The 24,729-nt window shown below is 36.6% G+C and overlaps 1 pseudogene; it reads left to right on the plus strand.

The window, feature by feature from the left end:
* Positions 1-16,933, plus strand: part of LOC124507526 (ubiquitin carboxyl-terminal hydrolase MINDY-1-like) — a 41,680-nt pseudogene extending 24,747 nt beyond the window's left edge.
* The last annotated feature ends 7,796 nt before the right edge of the window (positions 16,934-24,729 follow it).

Raw genomic sequence — 24,729 nt, forward strand, 5'->3', positions numbered from 1 at the left:
AAAACCAATGCAACAGAATTGAGAATCCAGAGATAAACTCTCACATGAACAGTTTAGTTAATTTTGGACGAAGGTACCAAGACAACCCAATCGTGAAAGAATAGTCTTGTTGGCAAATGGTGTTGGGATAACCGAGTATTCATGTGCAAAATAATAAAGCTGGAGCACTGCCTCACACCATACAAAGGTATCATAAACCTCAATGTAAGAGTTACAACTTAGAAGAAAATACAGGAGTAATCTTCAGGAACGTCGGCTAGCCAAAGTCTTCCTAAATACGACATGAAAGCAAAAGCGAGAAGAGAAAAATAGATAAACTAGACTTCATTCAATTAAATCGTTTTTGTATTTCAAAGAAGAGCACCAAGAAAAATAAAAGGCAGTTCACAGAACAAGAGAACATATTACCATAATACATTTGATAAGGGATTTGTATCCAGAGTATGCAAAGAAATGTACAACTCAGTAGTAGAAAAATAAATAACCCACAATTTTTAAATGGGCAAAAGATCTGAATAGCTGTTTCTCCAAAGAAGATATACAAATGACCAAATAAACACAATGATAGTCCTTCAACACCATTAGTCATTAGGAAAATACAGATCAAGGCCATAATGAGATACCAATTCACACACACTAAGATGGCTAAAATTAAAAAGACATATTTTGACAAATTTGGCAAGGGAATGAAACATTGGAACTCTCATACACTGCTGGTTGGAATGTATAATGTTGCATCCAACTCTGGGAATTAGGTTGGCAGTTCCTCAAAATGTTCCTCTAAACATAGTCACCATAAGACCTAGCATTTCAACTCTTAGGTATATACCAAGAGAAATGAAAACATATGTCCATGCAAAAACTTGTACACAAACACTCCTAAAAGCATTACTCATTTTAGCACAAAAATGGAAACAACCCAAAGGTCTATCAACTGATGAGTGGATAAATAAATATGGCATCTCTATATAATGGAATATTACTTGGTAATAAAAGACCAAAAAACTGATTCATGCTACAGGACAGATGAACATTAAAAACAAGCCTAATGAAGGACATCAGTCACTAAAGACCACATATTGTATGATTTCTGTAAAATGCCCAAATCTGTAGAGACAGGTCAGCAGTTGTGTTCAACTGAGGTATTAGAGAGAAACGAGAAGCTGCTGTTAATGAGAACAGGTGTTTATTTAGGGGTGATGAAATGTTTTACAGTTGGTTTTGGTGATGGTTGTAAAATTCTGTGAATATACTAAAAACCATCGAATGATGTACTTCAAATGCACTAGGTGTATGAGATATGAGTTCTGTCTCAAAAAAGCTGTTACCTATATATTAGAAAAAGCAGATAACTTTTTTTATATCCATCCATGCCAAAGTCTAACAATAGTGCTAGCCCCTAGTGCACGCTCTAATCACCCTTACATAGATTACTATGAATAATCTACTACAGAAACTGTTTCCAGTTTTGATGAGCCAGCTGTCGCAATATTAATTTTATTAAAATACTATTTTCACTAAATCACTCCCTTGCTCTATATCAATAAATCTCTAATCTCTGCAGTCTGCCATGTAAGACCCATAATCAACTGGCCAGTGTTACCCATTGTGTTAGGCAAAATAACAAGCCTCTCAAAGATAGATGTCCATAGCCTAAATCCCAAAACCTTTAAATATGTTACTTTACATGGCAAAAGAGACTGTGCGGACATGATTAAATTAAAGTTCTTGAGATGTAGAGATTATCCAGGATTATCCAGTTGGGCCCAATGTAATCACAAGCGTCCTTCTAAGTGAAAGAAGGAAGCAGGAGAGTCAGAGAAAAGGTGCCACAAAGGGAACAGAGGTCAAAGTGATGTGTGCCACAATCTAAGGAATGTGGGCAGCCTCTAGAAGCAAAAGTTGCAAGGAAACAGTTCTCCCCTAGAGCCTCCAGAAGGAATGCAACCCTGCTGACCCATGTTTTTTTACTATGACATTCAGAGCAGTAAGATAATAAATTCGTATTGTTTTAAGCCAATTGGTGGCAATTTGTTACAACTGTGATAGGAAATGAAATGAATACACCCATGCAGTCATATCACTATGATTTTTTTGCTCTTTTCACATCTCTGATTTGAATAATACTTCTCTACTTAGCTGGAAATCCCTTTCTTTCCCTCACTGCTGACACAGGAAGTCCTGCCTGAATACGAATACCCTCAAGAAGTTCCCCCCCCCACCCCCCACTAACTCCATCCTCAGGTCATTTTAATTCTGACTGGAGATTTCTTTAGAATGTACTTACGCCATCTACATATTACTAGCATCTGAATTACGTATGACAATCATTTGATTTTAAGTTAGACATGGAAGGCACGTGGCACATTATATGGAAACAAAGCAGTGAAGTGTTAGGGTGCTGACGGCTCAACTTTTTCCAAAAAAAGCCCTGATTTATAGTGTTTGCTGATTACTCCCAACAAGACTGATTTCTATCATCATATTATACACCTTAAAACTTACATAATGTTATATGTCAGTTATATCTTGATAGAGCTGGAAAAAAAGTAAAAGACTGATTTCAAGCCACCAATGGCTTGACCACTAGATCACAAAATCCCTGACTATTTAATAATGTCTTTAGTGAGCTAGTTCATGCCTCTGGTATAAGGCATCAGATATTTCTCTTAGTTCTTTCTTTCCAATCTATGGTTATAAATGTATTCTCAAGTACACAAATATGCTTATTTTTTTTTTTTGCTATATGTCTAATAGTATTTAACAAATATTTCTGAGTCTTTGAATTTAATTTACTTACTTACTAGGTGAGGACTCCCTTACCAGTGGGGAGGTCTTTTCCCTACCATTAACATGCATTGGTATTCAGGATAATACCTTACGCTACTGGAGAGGGGATTTCTCTCCTCATCCCAGTCCCTATCACATCTTTTACACAGTTGCAGAAATGTTTTTAGTCAATAAAGAAAACTTTTAACAGTCATTAAGTTTAAAAGTAAAAAAAAAAAATGAGGTTAAAAGTCTCGAGCTCCCAATTATCAGCTTCATGAATAGAACCTTGTCATTTATCATCAGTTGAGAGGAAATCAGGGGTTCTGTAGCTGTGCAGAGCCTTGGTACCACCCACTGCAGGCCATAGTTCTTTCCCAGTGTGTGTCTTCTTTATTATGTCCCCCACTGATGTGATTCTTGTTCATTCACCGGACAAATACTTATGGACTCTCAAGAATTCTCAAAATAGGAACCAGAGATAATTTTTAGGGACAACTGGGCACTTATTCTGCTTTTCCACTCCTGCTCCTCACCTCCACTGTATTAGTTTTCTAGTGTGTCACAATAACCACAAAATTATTAGCTTAAGACAACATCCATTTATCACTGTATAAATCTGTTGGCTGAGCTTTATGATATCACAAGGCTAGAATCAAGGTGTTGGATAAACTGAGTTCTCATGGAGGAGGCTTAAAGAAAAATCCAGTCCCAATATCATTTCTGTTATTAGTACAATATAGTTCTTGCAGTTATAGGACTGAGTTTCTGTCTTCTTGCTGGCTCCCAGCTGTCTGGGGCTGATCTAAGATGCTAGACATCATCAAAATTCCTTGTCACATGGTTTCTCCATCTTTAAGTAAGTAATGGTGTGTCAACTCCTTATACATCCAATCTCTGACTTCCTCTTCTACAACCAGATGAAGACAACTCTTGGCTTTTAAAGGACTTGTGATTAGCTAAGTCTCACACAGATAATCTCTTTAAGGTCAACTGTGGCATTTAAGACAAGCTCATCACAAAAATAAAATTCATCATATTCACAGTCCTAGGGATTATTCAGGACTCACACACATGAGAAAGGAAGACAGAAAGTTTTGAAAGCCATCCCCACCATGGTCTTTCTGATGCTGACTTTGGTTCAAGAACAGGAGAAATTGATGCGGTAAATATAAAGACAAACATGTAGATTATTAGCATAAATTCTTATGGAATGGAGCCTCCCAAATCCAAGATCCTACTCTGGGCCAGAAACTATGTGCTGCTTTTAGAATCTCAATAAGCCATGGGAAGCTACACTGGTAAGTGAGATATACACAACATAACCACACCAATTTTTATAAAATCTCATTTATATGGATAATTAAATCAGGATCTTAATTTGTTTCAGGACGGCAGGGGGTTTCTGGTCTGGAACACCAGAAGCATTACTTCCCTTGGTGTCAAAAGTGAGATGAGACACCCTGTAAAGACAGAAATAGATGTTTTCATGACGCTTGCAGTCTAGTAAGAAATATACATAAGAAAATAGATGATAAAGAGAAAGCATGCTGACTATATCCTAGACAAAGGGAGCAATTTATGCAAGTGTCCAAAGAAGAAAAAAAGGGTATAGTGCATTGGAGGAACTGCAAGTTATCTCAGTAAGATTGGAAGGTGAAGGAGGAATGGAAACAGCGGCTCAGAGGTGAAACTGGAGAAGCAGGTAAGTGAAAGTTCATGGAGAGCCAAATACACCACGTAAAGGTAATCGATCCTAAAATTAATTGGGAGTTCAGCAATCCCATGAATAGAAATTTATTCTAAGGAGATAATAAATCAATAAAGATTCATGGATCAGGATATTTACTACAGCATAATATAAAGGCCACCCATGCTCCTGTGCCCATGGAAATAAACTCAGTGTTCATTAAAAGGGGATTGATAAAAAATAATGGATGGAGTTGGCCGCCTTAAAAATGATGATACACACTCCACTCATTGACATGGAATAACACTGTATTAAGAATAAGAATATGAAGGAGTAAGAGAATAGCATAAGTACTCATTATGCCCCAGGCAGAGAGATCAGCTTTTATCAAGTATTATGTCCAATCCCCTCAACAATCCAATGAGGTAAAAACTGCAATTGTTCCTATTTTACAAAAGAGGTAACTGAAGTACAAGTGGTTAGATAACCTGCCTAAGTCCATACACTTATTTAGAAGCAGAACCAGGCGTAAAACACAGGCAGGGGCAGTATTTTTCTGTTTCTACCTTGAATTCTGAAAAATAATAAAATACAAGGGAAAAAGGTAGAGAAGGAGTGGGAGAGGATAAGGAAAAGGAGAGAGAGACACAGAGAGACAGAAATAGACAATGAATAATGATGACCAGAAAATCGTAAGGGGCGCCTGGGTGGCTCAGTCCGTGAAGTGTCAGATTCTTGATTTTAGCTCGGGTCATGATCTCATCATGGTTGGTGAGATCGAGCCCTGAGTCGGGCTCTGTGCCAGGAGCACAGAGCCCGCTTCAGATTTTCTCTTTTTGTTTCTGCCCCACTCATGCTCTTTCTCTCTCAAAATTAATAAACTTAAATAGGAAGAAAATCTTAAGAGCAGTTATCTCTGAGTTGTAAGATTTTAGGTAATTTTTTCCTTCCTTACAATTTTTTGAGTTTGTATTCTCACAGAGAGTGATTTGATTTTTTTTAATTAATAGACTCTTTAAAAAGCTCAATTTTCAGTTTACACATAAACTGAACAAAAAGTATGGAGTTCCAATATGCCTCTCTCCTCCCTCACACATTTTTCTCTATTATTAAAACCTTGCATTAGTATGGTACATTTCTTATAATTGATGAGCCAATATTGACACACTATTATTAACTAAATTCTAGAGTTTACATTAGTGTTCACTCTTTGTGTTGTACATTCTGTGGGTTTTGACAAATGAATAATGTCATGTATCATCATTACATTATCACACAGAATAATTTTTCTTCCCTAAAAATTCAAAATAAACTCTGAAAGGCAAATAATCATCACATATATAAAGGATTTACGGTGAGTGTATGAGACAAGTTTAGTCCAATTTCCCTGAGTCTAGTCCTCTCTCTCATACGGGGATATGCTCTCATGTTGCAGGGAAAGGTCCTATATAAGTTGTTTCTCTCTTTGCATTGTTCTTTAGACTCAAGCTCGGGTTTTACTTCTATGGTATCATTTGTCTTCCTCCTAAATTCCATGGTAGTGTCAGCCCATGGAAGCCTGGATGACTGAGTTCAAGAAGTTGTATTCTTTATGATGGCCAAATCAAGCACAGGAAGAGCAAAGCTCTGCAATGCCCCAAATCTTCTTGATATGGATGCCCACACAAATCAACAGACTTTATATAGGTCTTAAGAAAGAATTAAAACTCAACATCCGTCACCAGTTTTAGGTTTCTGTACTTTCTCTTTGGTTTATCTGTAAACCTATAACTGCTCTTTTACTGAAGGATAAATGTTACTGTGTAACATTTTGATTCATGGCTGAAAGAAGGGACCCATGTAAGAATCACTGAAGTGTTTCCTTGTTTGTCTGATTTATTAGGTAGTTTTAGAGAAGGAGAAATATAGTTTCCTCTATTTACACTTATATATCTTATGTTGTGGGTTCTTTGTATTTGGATACTATGTTTATAATGTTATTATTTATGACGTTGTCTTTGTGAAAATATTAGAATATTTATCAGAATTTTATCTTTACAAAAAATGTTCATGTTGCTCTTCACTGAATGCCAGTGAGATTTGAATTTTTGTCTACATCTCCTGAGAGCAATTTACCAGTTTTAGATTTTATGAATGAGAATTTGATGTGTAGTTACCTGTTTTTTAAAATCAGCTTTAGCTTAATCCCTTGGAATTGTTTTCTCTTTTTACACTGTGGGTGATTTAGGGCGTTCAAGTAAATGAACTGAAGTAGTTGTGGAATTGGGTCAAATAGAGACTAATACATGGTAGTGAACATTAAGGGGATGAACAAAGAATAAATCTATAGTAACAATAAATACATACCATAATTCAGGCATATTATCAAAGTAAAAACTATACGCATTTGAAGCAAATTTCTCACTTTAAGTAGTGAAGACTTGAGGGCTACAATGTGTTGAAGGTGTGTTTTGTAAAATTAGTACACCTTCAATGAATGCTGCAACTCAAATGGAAAAGGTCATCATAAGATGGGTTCTTAATTAATTAAACAAGAGACAAAAACATGCTATCACTTTTAAAAGTTATGATAATAATCTTACAATAATAACCTTATGATAATAACCTTATCCTAACAATTTGTTTTAACCCGATAGCTGTAAACTTCATTGATACATCATGTAGCAGCTGCAATATATTTGCTAGTGGAGAATGTGTCTAAAAGGAAAAGTGAGCAAATTCATTGAGGACTTTATAAACAGAAAAAGGAGAGAAAATTAGGAGCAAATAAAGGGTGCACCAAATTTACCTATAAATCGGATCTGGAAAAAAAAATTGTCTTGAATATGGCTTCTGAACTATCACTGGCCACTTTTTGCCCCTTTTCAGCTGCTTCCCAGTGATTCCCAGAGCAATAGTTAAGTTCATAATTATCTCCTGAACTAGAGGCATCTCTACCCAGTAACATATGGTACAACATTTCCACTCACAATCCCAGTGGGACTTCAGACTCAACAGGATCCAAACCAATCTTTTTATCTCTTCTCTGCCTTACTTTGATCCAGATTTCCTCCTGGTTCTGCATTCTCTTTCTTGGAATGTTATAGCAGCATTGACCCATTTGCACAAGCTGGAAACAGAGAGGTCATCTTGCATTCCTCCTTTTCCCTCTCCTCATCATGAAATTATGACAATGCTGCTTTTATTACATTACACTGGTCCGCCCTGCCTTTATATCCTATCAGCTGACACCTTCTAGCTCAACTACCTGCTCTCCTCTGCACAGATCCTCATTTCATTCTGTATATTCTCCTTTGTTCTATTTCCCCACAGACAATCTTTCATGTACCTTTTCAAAAACCCTTTACTGATTCCTTCCATAGATTGATAAAGACCACATCCCTTTGAACAGAAAGCTACTTGTCATTCCCTCCAACATCCTACCTGTCCAAGGCTCTCCTGAAACCCTACCCACCAGTGTATGTATGGAACTATTTGCCTTTCTTGGAGCACATTATGTTTGGTAATGCCTTTGCGATTTTGTGTAAGTGATTTGCCTTTTCCAGAAGATCCTTTCATTTCTTTCCTTCTGATGAACATTAAACAAGTCTTGGACACCATTCCAACTTGAGCTGATCTTTACATATGCACAAGTATAAAGCACTGACCATACTGGATTGTAACTGCTTGTTCACGATGTACTACATGGGGGCAGAGACCAGTCTTCCCCTCCCCTGTCCCCAGAAACCCTGATGCCACACAGTTTCCAGCATGAGTAAGGGTGTAGTAATTATTTTTTGAGAGAATAAAATGGTTGCCAAAGCCAGATTCTGAAGGGCTTTGAATATCACAAAAAGGAATTTTATTCTATAGACATAGCTTTGAAGCATAGGAGGGATATAATCAAATCCATGTGTTAGAGAGAAAACTTGGGTAAAGTAATTAATTGATGGACTAAAGATGGGATATATTTGTTGTAGGGTTGGCAGAAATGTCTGGAGGCACAATTATGGATTTACTGGGATATTGGGCTGAAGAGTGGGGATATGATTAATGCAATGTTGTATGCCAGGGCTGAATTACATTTTGAATATACAGTAAGAAAAAAAAATAAGAACTCTTAGTCTGCTTCATATCCTACCCAGTACTGCAATTCAGATATTAGGTAGGAAAGCGTGATTAACACATTTTATAGTAATTAAACACATAAAAGACTTAGGCATTTATTTAAAAAAATACTTCTAACTTCTTATAATACCCTACTATGGCTGGATCAATCACAAATTTATGAAACCAAGTTGTACTTGTTTATATTTAAACTCTTGGAGCAACACTTTCCACAGCTTGACACTGTATGTAGAAATTTTCTTAAATTCTTCTACCTAGAGCCTTATGATGATAACATGTTATTCTAGTAGTTGGTGAAACTGTCTATGAAAATAAATAATACATATTAAAAACATTTTTTATAAATTTGTGAAAGAAGACCACCAAACTTTCAATAATGAATTATATTAATGCCCAGAATTTCTGCCAGAAATTCTTTTAACTTCATCTCAATTTTCTTAGAAATGAATTGTTGGATATAATCTAAGAAGGTCTTCTGTAAAAATTTAATCTAAACAAATCTCAGATAATCCCATGATGTTTTCCAATATTTTATAACACAACCAAATTAAGAGACCATCCTGTGCTGTTTTATAGAATTCAAACTTCTGAAATATTAAGGCAGAGGTATGGCACATACTTCCATTAGAAAATGGATGGAAATAAGTAAAAGTTGGGCAGAGTCATAAAAATGTTGCTGCTTCATAATATCCAAGTTTTTTGTCAGAACATATTTAAAATCCATAAGATTTTTTTCTGTGAAGCAAGTATAATTAGATATATTTCACCTATTTCATACATTTAATGTAAAAGAATGAAAGGATTTCATATAATTCTAAACTTTAATATGAAATTATTATTATCACCACTATCCTCATTTAAGAGAAAAATAGATTGTGGTAAGAAAAGAAAGGTTAAGGTAACACATTAAAAGTAAAGTATGGCCAAAGAAGAAATAATTCTCCTAAATTATATAACCTATGAGTAAATATACTAGAAATAGGGTAACTGCATTTCAAGGGGTCAGCACTGAATCTATTTTATTCCATGAAGGGTTGTTTATGACAATCAATACTGTCACTCATTTTTGATAATCTTTTGTGTCCTCTGTGCCTCACATTAAATGCATCAACATGTTTGATTTTTAATTTAGCCCTGTTAAAGTAATTTAGTTCAACCTTCACTGAGGAAATGCTGTTATTTGCAATGACAGTGAATGCTATTTGGCCTCTTAGGGCAAATGGGACTGTCAGCCACATTGTCAAATTTTGAGTTGACACAGTCAAGGAGCTAGTGAAGAGGGAAAATGGTAGGTTCCAGCTTTTAACAACATTGGGTGGTGAGATGCCAGGGGTACACACTGGTTTTTAGTTAGTTGTTGTCGTTGTTGTTTTAAGTTCATCATCTATCTTTGATTCAGTGAAAGTTTCCACTCTTCTCTTTATCACTGAGGGTCAAAATGTCAGTCATTTTTTGTTCTTCTGTCTTCCATAGCACCCATCCCAAATCATGTCAACCCACATTTTATGTCTAATCCAAATGTCCTCGTCCTAATTCAAACTTTTGTCACTTAACAATTGTGTAGTTTCAATGGCATCATAACTGATCCCTCACCTTTACTTTCTATGTGAGCCAAGCCACCAAATAGATTACCACTATGTTAATTTCTTAAGAAGTCTCATTCCCAACCATGTCTCCCCCAGATTTTTAGTGTCTTATATGATCTACAAACTAATGTCAAAAATTCTTTGCCTAATACCTATGTTTTTTTCATAATTTGCTCAAGCTTTTTGTCTTCCTTAACCTGTGTTCCTTGAGACACATGGGACTTATTGGTTATATCTATCACTAACTTCCATTGGCTATTGATAATACAGGATACATAGAAAAAATAACTCCTCATGCTAGAAAAATCAATCTATATTTTCTAGTAACTAAAAGAACAAGTGTGTGTGTGTGTGTGTGTGTGTGTGTGTGCGCGCGCGCACTAGTCTATAAAAGTAATTTAAAAATTCAAACAATTCAGGAATCTCTAAATATTGCTAAACTTTATAAAAGTTGGACATTATTTATTTAGTTGTTTATTGTCTGTCTACTGCTTCTCATTCCACTAAAATATAAACTCCACAAGAACCAATGTCTTGGCTCTCTTGTTTACCACTGTATCCTTAATCTCTAGAATAGAGCTCAGAGTCTAGTAAACATTCAATAAATAGCTGTTGCATAAATGAATGTATCCCCAGTACTTGGCAGAATGCATGGTGTTTAGTAAGCAATCAAGAAATATTGATTAAATGTAAAAAACAATAAATGACAAACATTAAGAATTAGCATGGTAAGGTCAAAGGTAGGAATATGCATGAATATTTCCAATACACTTTTAAGGACCCCTTAGAACTACTACTATAAATTTTGGAGTTAGCATTTGACTCAAGGCACTGTTTCTTAGGGAACAAATACTCAGGCACCATTAGGGCATGCAAAGTCACAGGGCAATGTGGCTGCACATGACCCTCAGCAGATCAGCTCTCTCTGGCTAGGATTCAAAGTAACCGGTTGGGTTGAAAGAGAGAACAGGGAGGGAAGGTGAATGGAAGATTCAGAGAACAAACCAAAAGGTAGGACCTATTATGTAATTTCAGCTCAGTGAAAAATGAAAATCTCTTGTTCAAAAAAAAAATATATATATATGTATATGTATGTCATTAAAGGTAATAAAATATAAAACGTGTCCCTTTCTCTGTGGTTTCTTTCTTGACCTCTCACGTTGCTTTTATTTGCTATTTAATGTCACCCTCATTTGCCATAGAAATACTCACCCACAAAGTACAGACCCTTGCAGGAGCCCAGGGACCCCACCTGAACCTGATAGGCATGCAGGCCACCACTTCCAGGATGCCTACCTAAAGCCATCTGACAGACCTGCAGACCTGACTGCACAGGGAAGTCAACCTCCCCTTCTCACCACTGATACCCAACATAGACAGGACCTACCGGCATCCTTAGAGATTGGAACTCCTACATCTGTACACACTGTGCCCCTGGACCCTGGACCATGAGTGGCAGGATCAGCACCACTGAGTCACCTACTGGAGCAGGGATGCTGCTGCCATTGCCTGCCCTGAAACATCGGTGGGCACCCTTTATCTCAACCCACTCCAAGTCCTTGCCCAGGCCCCACGGAGCTCAAAGCAAGAAAGAGAAATGAGAGTCTCATATGAGTGGCTGCCCCAGGCAGAGGGCAACAGCAGTCATGGGAGAGGGGCAGGAGGAGGGCCCAGGGCCTGAGGAAGCAGAGGACAAGGAGTTGGGAGCTGGCCTGAGAACCCATCCTGAGGAGGAGCAGAGTGTGTGAGCCAGGCTCTGAGTTCTGGCCATATGCTCCAATGTCCCATATCACTTCACTTACAAGCTGTAAATTTACAGATAAAATTCTCAAGAATTTCAAGACTGGAGAGCAAAGCATTAAACCCCAACAATGGGACCTTCCTGCATGTGTGTGACCATTCCCATGAAGATGGCCTCCAAAGGGAAACCTCCAAAGGGAAACAAAGCCAGGGGCTAGGTCTTTTAGCTCCTGACAGGACAGCGAGGGGTAGAGCACAAAGGTTTATTCTTGTGGGTGATCCACATCACTACAACACATCCAACTGCACTATCTAATCTCCCTGCAGACTTAACATGTGCTGTGGTTTCTGTTTTCCATTGCAGATTAACTTGCTATAGTGCTATGAGACAATGATTTATAAAAAAAAAGGAAAAGAAGCTGGAAAGATAGCAAAGCGTTTGGTTCAGACACTTAAAAATAAAAATAAAAACTAATGAGGGGGCACCTGCGCAGCTCAGTTGGTTAAGTATCCAACTCCAGTTCAGGTCATGATATCATGGTTCATGAGTTCGAACCCCACCTGGGGCTCTGGACTGACAGTGTGCATCCTGCTTGGGATTCTCTCTCTCCCTCTCTCTGACACTCCCCCCGCTCCCCACTCATGTGTGCACATGGGCATTCTCTCTCTCTCTGTCTCAATATAAATAAATAAACTTAAAAAGGAAATAAATAAAAATGATGAAGGTAAGTAAAAAGGAGAACAAAGGCAATCTTCCCTGGGAAAGGTAATACTTATTTAAATCATGGTTTTCTGGCTTTGCAAAAGATGCCATATTATATCCATTTAACTATCAAACTAGGTTATGTGATATGAACGAAGCTACTTAAAAGATAGGAAATCTCTCAAATGAGAAGGCATCCTTAATATTTGTTAAGTGCAGTCTGTATACTAGGAACTTGAAAAACATTATATTTAGTTTACACACAACACAATATTTAAAGCAGACATTATCTTCATTTGTCAGTTAAAGATGTGGAATTCAACAGTTACTCTAGGTCAGTTATTATTCTGGTCAAGAACAAGTAACTAGTAAGTAGAATGGCAGGAGAGGAGACAGGACAAAAAAAAAATTCATTTTGTACTTAGATTTTCCTCAATAAGCACATAAGTTGCTAGTCCGAAAAAATGTAAAGAAAATTTAGAATGAATACTAATCATCTATTTGTACTGGGCAAGTTACATTTATGAAGACACAAAGCAGGTAATGCACAAATTCATTAGACCACTCTTATATTACTCATCATTCTTTTTTTCCCTCACAAATCACTAAAGAGAATGTTATGGAAAGAAAGTAAATCTCTTTTAGATCAATATATTGTACCTTATATAGTCATATATGCATAATATAAACACATTGCTCATAGCAGGAAGTAAGGGTAGAGCTGGTCATTATACTTTTCTTTGCAAATGTATTCCACACATATATTTTACCAAACATTCTAAATAGCTCATAATCGAGAATTCTGAAAGTGCTTTAATTTATAATTTTCCTATATTTGTACGTTCGCCAGGGAATTTGTCCCATTTTTAAATATTTAATTAGCATTCCTTGACTCCTGGCTTTTTCTACCTAAATTTATTTAAAGATCTTTAGAATCTGTGTGTGTGTAATACAGGAATATTACATTAATAATTCTAGTCAAATTGAGAATATATTAATTCTTTTTTTTTTCAAGAAATGGTCCATTTTCAAAAACTCTTCCTCAGTTACAGTTCTGAAGAGATGACATATTGGTTCAATTACAGCAAAATTTGTTAAAGATATATAAGTATATATATCAAGTATATAATATTTGAGCTGAAATCGCAAGTCATATAAGAGATTTTTATTAATTTGAAAATATTTAAAAATCTATAGTTTGCCTAAAATTCCAAACGGAATATTTTGAAGAAGAATGCATTTTTACAAATAAAATCTCAGTATATTTTCAAAAACTCTGAAAAAAAGTTTGTCTTGAAAAGATGTTAAGACTTCTGGGGCAAATGGTCAAAACATTACCTTATGTAAGATGTATTAATCACAGGGGAGCCTGGGTGGCTCAGCTGGTTAAGCATCCAAGAGGCTCTTGGTTTCAGCCCAGGTCATGATCTCATGGTTTGTGGGTTTGAGCCCTGCATCAGGATCTGTGTTGACAGCACGGAGCCTGCTGGGGATTCTCTCTTTCCCCCTCTCTCTACCCTTCTCCCGCTCACTCTCTCTTTCTCTGTCTCTCTCAAAATAAATAAATAAGCTTAAAAAAAAACTTAAGATATAACCCTAAAAAATCCTAATTCTAAAATGACAAGTCAAATCTCTATTATGCACTGATTGCCAAATTTGAGTTAATAGATTTCTATTATCAACACTAGGAAATTCAACACTCTTCATTTTAGTGAGAAAAAGCAAATCATCATCGATATGTTAGTATCTATCTATAACATCCTTAATTAACTTAATCTGAGGGGTGTTTGCCACCATTGTTACCTTTTTGCTAGAATAATCCAAGGTATGGTGCTATCTGGTTTCAATATCAATTCTAAAAGCACTAATTTGATTCATTTCTGAGACATAATAATAAAAAAGACATATAAGAAATTGGAGTTGTGTTCATGTAACAGCTCTTAATTACAGCCCCTGTAATTTGATATCTAAGGAATATTGAATGATAGTTCTAAACCAACTATCTGTTGTCTCTTACTCAAAGCATATCATCAGGGTTCCTGAATAAATAGCCATGATAGAAAGGGAATCCCTGTGGCAGAAATTAAGAAATAAAGTACAGGAAGGATTAACCTCCAGCCTCCCGTGCTTTTATCTCTAGCATGCCTCAAAACCAAAGAGAGAATGCCTAACCATTAAAAAAGATTAAAGGTGTTAATTAGACTAAGAGATAGAAACCTATCACCCTTATGTCAGGCAGACCAGACTAAATCTTCTAATGGATTAAAACACTCATACACCCACACACCCCCCCACACACACACAGAGGTTTTCTTTTTTTTTTTTGTCTTTACTGAAATTCTGCTGATGATGGTCTGATGTACATTTGTGAATAATTTTTGTCGAAGGTGATTAAAAATTGTCGACAATATTTTTATAGAAAAAAGTCATTTCAATTATTCTAATCAAACTTCTTTGTAACATTCAATAGTGAAATTTAACCATATGGGGCTGAGAAGAGTAAGCAAACTTCATAACAATGAAATTCAGAATTGCCAATTCTCACATTTCCTTCACTTGAGCCCATTATGAAGTTAGTATCAGATTATGTAGAGATTCTTTTATTTTTCTTTCAGGAGAAACACAGAATATGTTAGTCACGTACATAACTTATGTGACATCGAGATGGATTTGAAGTCTTTTTTTAATGTTTATTTATTTATTTTGAGAGAGAGAGAGAGCAGGGGAGGGGCAGAGAGAGAGAGAGGAAGAGAGAGTCTCCAGCAGGCTCTGTGCTGTTAGTACAGAGCCCAACACAGGGCTCAAAGTCACAAGCCTCAGATCATGATCTGAGCCAAAATCAAGAGTCAGATGCTTAACTGCTAACTGACTGAGCAACCCAGGCATCCTGGATTTGAAGTCTTTTAGTGTTAGTTGTCAGAAGAAGATAAAATTATTGTCCAAGATAATAATTACTTTTAAGTAAGTCATTTTGTCTTTTTATGTTTTACCATTTTAAAATTTATACATTTCCATTGTTAAAATATAAGGGAAAACCTCTATTTCACGCAGCATAAAATATGCCTATAACGTTAATTTACTTACACACATATATACATGCATACATATGTATGCATATACATAAATGTGTATATGTCTGTATGCATGTGCATATATGTATATACAACCCACGTGTATATGTCTATATGTATGTGTTTGTCTACACACATACATAAATATACACACATGTATTTTAGTTTCTATAGCAGAAGATGAAATATTCTCTATTTTCTCTCTCAAATGTTAAATATTTTCACTTCACTATACTTTAAAGGTAATGTAAAAGATAATGAGGCTAGAAATCAAAATAAGTTATATGAACGCACAACATTTTTTAGACGATTATTTAAAAAAGCATTACTTTAAAAGAACTCTTTGAGCACATCGTAAGGGCCAATAAAACCCAAAACAACAATTGTTGGTAAAGATACTATCTTTATATAAAATGAGCTCCACTAGCTCATCCCGGAGATGGTCTCCAATCCACCAATCCCCAAAAATCAGAGGGACTTCAGCTTTATTTTCAGCAGAGTGTGGACAGTGCAGTGACAATGCTGCCTAAACTGGCCACAGGTCTGGATGGCAATGTGTGATTCACAGGAGTCTCAGATTTTGAGTAGGCATCGGAGTGCAGGACCTTTGACTTGCTAGGCATATCTATACCACGGCTAGCTAGCTTGTTGATCCCCGGACTTCTGAGGCTGTGAGTGCAGTTTGGAAAGTGCGTTATAACCAGCTGGTAGAGAAGATCTTCACCTGCAAGTACGCCAGCGACACCAACCTCCTAACAGAAAGCCTGATTGCAGAGAGTTCCTGGAGACCGCTGAGACACAGCAAGGACTTACAATAAAATAGTCTCTGTGAGCTAATGGCAGCTGCCCAGGAAAGTGAACTTAGTGTCTTTTTCTAAACTTTGACTAAACATGAAAGTCGCTTGTACCGAATGGTCACCGACCAGGACTTTGCATAGGAGGAGCAAGTAGTGTGGGAAAGTTGCACAATGCGGGTGGTGACAGCTGCTTTTGTGACTCTGACTTGAACTTAAGTCATTCCCTGAGCAAGTTGGCCGGAAGCAAAAAGTGGGAGCAGCCACCTGGCTTGTTGGGCCTTAGCGACTTGGAGCTGGCCCAGCAACTTCAGCAAGAGGAGTACATACAGCAACAAGCAATCCAGCCTGTGCCAATGTGAGCCCCGTCACTGCAGGAGAGAGGAGCCCCATCTGTACGCACAGCTGGGGAGAGTTGGCAGCAGCTGAAGCAAGAGGCAGACCGCGTCCTCCTGTGCGCCTGCCCAGTGTGAAGCTGCCCTGCTCCTTCGTTCAGAGGCTATGGCTATTTTGCTTGCTCCCCCAGCTCAACCTGTGAGATATGCAAGGTAACTTATTTATGAACTGTTGGGAATCAGAGCATGCAGCAAATACCAAAGTCAGACTCAGTGACACTCACTGAATGCTTATTACATCGAGGTTTGAGTCACCTCATTCAGTCCCCGCAATATCCCAAGGCAAGAACTGCCATGCCTATCATCTTTTTATAGATGAGGATACTGAGGCACAGAGGAAAGCCGCAGTTCACTCAAGATTGCCCAGCTAGTCAATACGAGAACAGAAATTCTCCCAAGCTTGTCTGATTCTAGATCCCAACCTCCTAACTCCTATAGTGCAGCCTCATCCCCCATAACTTGGGAAGGAAATTGCTAGCTAAATAGAGACGAGTAAATGCCATTATAATGATGTATATTAGATGAGTTAGCAAATTTAGATACTAATTCAACCAAGTATATTGAAAATAGTTTTCGAAATGTTTTGGATCACTTCCCTTATTTCAACTCAAATGATCAAAGAATTTTCACCTAATTATCTTATCAGTACATTGCTGTCATGGCATGGTATGGCACTCTCAACAAGGTGACCAATGAATCAGAATCACTACATGCTTAAAAATAATTATCGTGAGTCTGACAAATTTCTTAACTTATCAACTTACACGTTTACAGCATCAGGTCAACATTGGATGCAAAATTCAGTCCATTGTTCCCCTCACAAAGATGAAAGACCTATGATCAGAATCCTTGTGCTGTGGAAATTTGATATGCAATATCTCTGCACACTAAGCTAATGGTGGGTTCTACAGAAATGCACTGGCACCCAGATTCTGCTGAACTTTCTCGGGGACAGCTCTCTACCATGGCAGCTACGATGGCTCTGACCGCTAGAATCCAATAGAACAGGGAGATTTCATCACGCTCGAACTTACTTTCTTACCCTGTGCCTTTTGACTGCTTCAAGGGCTAATGCTCAGCTAGTCAGGCCTTCAAGCCAGTGATCTGACATTTTGAAATAATAATTAAAAGGGAACAGGCACTTTCATTTTAATAAGCTTCCTTCCTTCCTTCAGGGAGAACCTCAGCTGATCCAAACCCAAGAGAAATATGCTTGGGTTTCTCTTCTTTTTATCTGTCTCTGACTCTTATACCCATACTTGACATTACACATGAAAATAAAAGCCAAAAAGTATTCACAGTGATTGCAAACATCCTGATTTTCCTGACGGAGGAAGGAAAATAAAATATACCAAGCCTAATAAATCTCTAACCTATGCTTAGTGGATTAATTCTAGTTTAACAATAATACATAGCTGGTAGAATTTTGTTTAACATATATGAAAAAGTACAGCTCATATGAGCAAAATAGGAGATTTTTTTAAGTGAGCATTGTCTAATGGTATCTGCCCTCCAACTAGCAGCCATCCACTTGAGAGAGTAGCTTCCATTCACTGCTTTCACTTCCTCATTTCCTATTTCTCAAACTGCAACATTTCAGCTCATACATTTACCTTTATTAAGTTTCTTCTCGGAAGCTCATGTTTGTCGGGACGTTCATGACATTTGTCAAGAAATCCAGTGACTCATTTTCATTTGTACTTTAATTGGGATTTGACACCTCTGTAGGATCTGACACTGCTGGTAATTCTTGCTTTCTTGATGAACTCTTTTCCCTGGCAGCCGGGCAACCAGGTAGATTTGTTTACATTTGCTTGCTGCCTCTTCCAAGCCTTCATTTTCTCCACCATCCCTTACAGACTTGGCATCTGAGGAATTCTGTCCTCAAATCTGATTGCATCTCATCTCTTCCCTTACATTCCCTGCCTTCTCTCAATCCCAATCGCTGTCTCTGTTTCTCCATCTCCATTCTCCCTAGTTGATCTCATCCTCTCTACACCATAATTTGCTTGTGTCTATATGAATAATATCCACACCTACATACATAGCCTAAGTCAAGTCCACATAGCTACCTACTAATTGGACATTCTGTGGATTTTCCATCTTCAACTACAATGCAACATACTTCAAACTGAACTCATCTTCTTTCCTTCTAAAACCTCCTCTGCCACTCACTGTAAATTTTTCTACCATTTACATAAAAACAGAAGTTAAAACTACCTAGTTACACAAAACAGAAGTGAGGGAGTCATTTTTTACTCTTTGCTCCCCCTCCCCCACAATTGTTCCCATGTTAATTTTGATGAATCTTTTAATACTCCATTCCTGTCCATTAGCTACCTTTACTGAGGTCACCAATATCTTTTACCTACAATTTTTCAGTGGCATCCAACTTTCCAACTATTTTCTACTACAGAGTGATGTTTCTAAATTTCAAAATAGTGTATGTCATTCTTCTGCTTAAAATTCCCTACTAGTTTCACATTGCTTTTGGAATCAAAATCCTTAGCTTTCTGTACTCTAAACTTGTTATATCTTCTTCTTAGGTCCCAAAGTCACTTTCCCATTCTACCTTCATTTTTCCAAATACCTCTGTGTTGCTCATCCTATGTTCTACTCATCTTTACGTCTAAATTTAGACATGCTCAGGATCAATAAATCTTCTATAACAACTAAGTGTGAGAACCTAGATTGCCCCATATTGCCCCATGATAACATTTATCACACCAAATCCTAGTTGCTTCTTCAGTAGACCACAGCTTTTTAAGATAAAAATTGTATGCTATACTTCAATACCTAGCACATAGTGGGCACTCAATCAATTTTTAATGGCTGGCTGTCCAATGATAACAGGGGTGGGGCAAGAGTTCATTTTATACACGGATGGCAGGTAAGACTGTTCATTCAGAAAAAAATGTCCTTTCTTCAGAGCTCTTTTCATTGAATATTTGAATTTAAATGTTGGAACAACCTGCCAAATGACAGAAACTTGGCAAAGATATAAGCTGGCTCAGTTGAGACATATTATTTAGTATGAGCACCAACATTTAGAAAATTGAAATCTCCTTCTGAAATCTTTTAATTAGGTAGTCTTTTGTTGTTGTTGTTTACATATGATATTGCACATCCTGTCACTAATAGAAATTAACTTGGACTCTATTTGGAATGCACACTGGTAATTATTCTCACTTCTCAAATAAATGCGGCATAGGATAGCAGTGAAGTTTCACTTTAAAACTGAAGTGGTGAAACTCCAAAAACCCTGAACATTCATTACAGGCTAGCTAATAAACTCAATCATTTCTAAAGATTACAACCAGGATTGTGTGCCTTGTCAGCTGTTTTTACTTCTTTCACCAACCAAACTTTTTTCAGTCATGATAAGCATGATAAGCTGTCAACTAACCTGAAATCTTATCTTATTCTAATGTAGGGCTTCTTACACATTCATGGATGAACTTCAAGCATTTTGTAAAGGCCATAAATTTGTTTCTAAGATTGTATGAGTATGTAAGCATTTATCTGGGGCAGGGTCCAAACCTTTCGTTGAGCTTCTCAAATCGATTCACAATGCTAAAGAAATTAACAATTGGTAACCAATTTATACGTAAAAGAAAAATTACAATCTATTTAAATATTTCCATATATAAAAAGATAATCTTTTAGGAGAGAGAAAGACATTTTTGGAATATCTGTAAAATAGTTAAAATTAGATAGTTATATTTTCATTTATCTCCCAGCCTAATTATAGTCTAGAAATAATAAAAAATAAGGTAGGTTATCTCTGGAATTTTAATTTTTATGTGCGAGTAAGGCCACAGAAGTGACTCTGCCATATAGACTCTTATTTTCCTACTAGAACAAAAGCACTTCTAGAATACTGCAAAAATGCTTCTACTGACCCCACAATGGTAATTTTCTAGTACCTTCTCCAGATAGTGCCTTAATCCATTCTTCATCTTTTCTGATGAGTGAGTTCCTCATATCTTCTTAATCGGTCTCTCCATTCCTCTCTGTCTGTGCAGATTTAATATTCCATTTGTTCTTTTGGCCTAAGGCTCATTGATTAAACTAGAGTCTATTTAGGGTCTAGAATCAAATGAGCATGAAAGTGATTAAGCATAATAAAAAATTCTCCTGAAATACCCAAATGCTTTACTTGAAAACAAAGAGAAGCATCTGCTATAAAAAATTATGCCTCAAATCTTAGAAAATTTCCTAAACTGAAGGGAAAATGACATAGATCAGCTAAAATGTCCAAAATACCAAAATATTCTCAAAAAAGAAATGACAATTTAAAATGATATTTTTAACAACTTATTAGAATATTTCTTTTTCATTCCAAATAAATGCCTAGAAATTACTTTGCAATAAAATTCCATTCTAGACATGATTGTGTTTGAGGCTTCTTACTAAGCAGCTAGCACATTATTTTGTTTGGCACTCAAACAACAGTGTGGCTATACCTTAGCCAATATCAGAAAGTAATGAGTCTTAAGATAAAGATGAAAGTAAGTGTATACACCCTTCAGTTGGAGACAATTTCATTTTTGCTAATCCTATTCTGGATGCCTATCACAGAGCTCCAGTGCCAAACCATGAAAGAATCATGGAATGCTTCCTTCAGACTACCTCACGCCTTTCACAAACTTTTACATAGACGACTTTGATCATGTCCCTGAACTCCAATGACATATTTTACACTGCCCTTCAGAATGCTATGGTATAACTGATTCTAAGAAGGGAGAAAACACTCTCTCTCTCTCTCTCTCTCTCTCTCTCTGTCTGTCTCTGTCTCTCTCTCTATCTCTCTCTGTCTCTCTCTCTCTCTCTCTCTCTCTCACACACACACACACACACACACACACACACACACACTACTGAGAATATGGAAAGTTTTGAGAAGAACTGGGGGATGGGATGACAGAAACAAAAACAAAACACACATACAAAACAGGGTACCATGATGGAGGATTGATCTTGAAGGTAAGTTTCTAAGTTAGATCTCAGAATGTCTTTGTTTATAGAAGACTCATTTTGTGCTATTTCCTTTTGCTTAACTTAGCAAAGAGATTCCTATCAGCAGTGGCTTTGGGATGATCCTCTATAACAGTGATTATCTTTTCTTCCACTGGAATCACTATGTTACTTTTGTGATGACCATGGGAAAAAGTACGTTACTTTTAACGCAGAAACAAGATTGACTGACTGAGTGCATAACAGAAACCAAGGTTTTGGGGGTGCTTAAACAAAGGTAGTGAGTAATACTGCTACTACTTAAATTCCTAGAACTTCATGGAAACTCAAAAAAAATGAGAGAGAGAGAGAGAGAGAGAAAGAAAAGAAAAGAAAAGTGGGGCATGAATACTTCTAAAGAAATGTTTTGAAGAAACTTAGAACTTTATTTACATTGTTCCAATAGATTACTTTAGCCTGCAATCTGGAAATAAATGAATTGTTTTGAATATGGGAGTTGTTCAGCCCAGAAACTAAAGAGTAAGGCTCTGAAATTAATGATTCTGCTTTAAGCATCAGGCAAGCTGCATGTGTGATGATAGAGGCGATGACTAGGAATTGATTATGCATCAGATTTCATAGGGACTCTTGTGCACTCAGATAATAACACTCACAGGTGTGTCATTTTTAAATATGTAGGGCAATGAGTGAGGAACACATACTCAGGCATTCCAACAGACCAATAGCCTGGTTGTCTGAGTGATCCAGAATCTGTTGACCTCCATACAGTGCCAGGTCCTTCAAATATTGATTCAGTTCAGTCTTTCCTTACTGAAATGAAATATATACTCTATGTTACACTGAGGTCTGGGCTGTGGATGCACTTCTGTAAATTGAAATAGTAAATTAAATACATTTTCTTTTAGTTACAATTGGATAGAAAGGTGGCTACTTTCCAGTGGAAGAAGTTATTAGCTCTCTGTATAGCTTCACATTTCTTTCTTAAGCTGAAAAAGGCTGTAGGACATTTGAAAAATACTGACTACATTCTGCCATTCTTACGACCATTCATCTAGAGTTTGCTAACTCTGACATATAAATTATGGCCTATCATTATAGTTCATGATATTTGAAACCAGTCGGCCCATCAAAAGAATGAAGAGAAAATGAGGAAGCAGAAAAGTCCATTTCACTAACCAATTTGCACCAACATCTAAATAGAGCCTAATGCAAAGAGAAGAAATAGCCAGACGCATTTTAGAGGGCTCTACGCAAGTGAAGGCTTTTTTTTTAACCCTATCTTTCTCTTCCATTTCTAGAAGGATTAATATTTTGTTTAGCCGTTAATAAAAGATAAAATATGTTTTCATACTCTAAAGTAACTTTCAAATATTTGATTTAAAACTACTACCAATAGTTGTCTTTTGCCCTTGCATTGAATTCACAGAATTGAGGCCAATGGCTCCCAAAATTAGTCTTTAGATCAGGGCCAATCATGATGTTTTTATTGGCCCATGACAAATTGAGAGAAATAAGAAGAATGCCCTGAGTTTTCCTTAAAGTTAAAGTTATTCATATTAACAGAATATCCTCTACTATGAGATTATGTCTGTTCTACTTTAGCGTGAATACATTGTTACATTTATAAAACGGTAATAGCAGAAGGAATTATGTATTTATTTTTATTTAACTACTAAAAATATTGAAAAATCAAAATTTCCTTCTTAGATACAACTAAGTGTGCTTCTCTCTAACTGTAGCTACTCATTTAATTCTTTCCTCTGGAGCCACAAAACATTATATAATCATGTCTCATAAGAAACTGACAAAATTAAAAGAAAGAAAACGCCCCCAGAAGGCTTCTCCAGGTTGAACTTTTCCAGTTTTCTCAAACCTTTCTCCAACTACATCGTACACAAGTGACCTTCCAAAATGCATGATTGAGAAATAGATGCATTCCTCCAAATGTGGTCTTCCCAGAACAGGTATACCATTACATTTCATTGTTATGTATTGATTAATGCAGACCATAGTTACCCTAATAGTTTAAAGGATGTCCATGCCTCTCTTAAGCTGCTACTAAAGTTGCATAACCTTCCCTTTGAGAAACCATCTTGGTGGTATTTCTTGAGCATATGGACAGCACTCAGTTCAATTCAATAAAAAATACTTAATCCCCAAACACTGCGCACAGGCATTAGTGATACTAAAAAGAGACACAAGGCACACAGTGAGATATGATTTTCATCTCCTTTGTTCTCAAATAACACAAGGAGTTTATCTTGGTAATAAACCATCTTAGAAGAAAAGGGAGACACAATGTAAAGAAATGAGCAAAGTCTATAATTGACTACCTAGCTGGATTTTGTTAAATGACATGTAACTGATGACTGTTTTAAACCATGGCAAAAAATATTCTTCATTCATTAATCTTTCTCACATTGACAGTCTCATACTATCTGCATATCTTTCTCACTCTGTCTAGAAAGTTTATAAGTTTGTAAAATGGAATTTAAAAAAATCACAAACTGTACCTGTCTCTCACATGTGTATGTATCTGGCATTTATGGAGCTATCTATCTATAGATATATTATTAATTTGTATAGTTGCCCACACTTGCCTTGGTGGCTTTTATTATAACCCACTAGAAAAAATTGGTCCACATATATGGGATTCTACAACAAAAAATTCATGAGGAGCTACAGAACACAGCTTGGGACTTTTGTCTTCAAAGCTGTCTTTGACCTTTATGAAATTCACTGAAGTTATTCTTACCCTGCTCATTTACCACAGCTCAATACAATTTCTTTCTTGGATCAACCATTTTGAACTACTTCTGGCTTTTTGCCTCCTGTCATAATATGAGTTTTCTTAACTTTTTCTCCTGAAATTTAAGAAAAGAGTAAACCAAAGATTT

The sequence above is a fragment of the Lynx rufus genome, unplaced genomic scaffold, assembly GCF_022079265.1.
Source record: "Lynx rufus isolate CCGP_SWC_20201006 ecotype Redwood Valley unplaced genomic scaffold, mLynRuf1.p SCAF_12, whole genome shotgun sequence".
Lineage (NCBI taxonomy): Eukaryota > Metazoa > Chordata > Mammalia > Carnivora > Felidae > Lynx > Lynx rufus.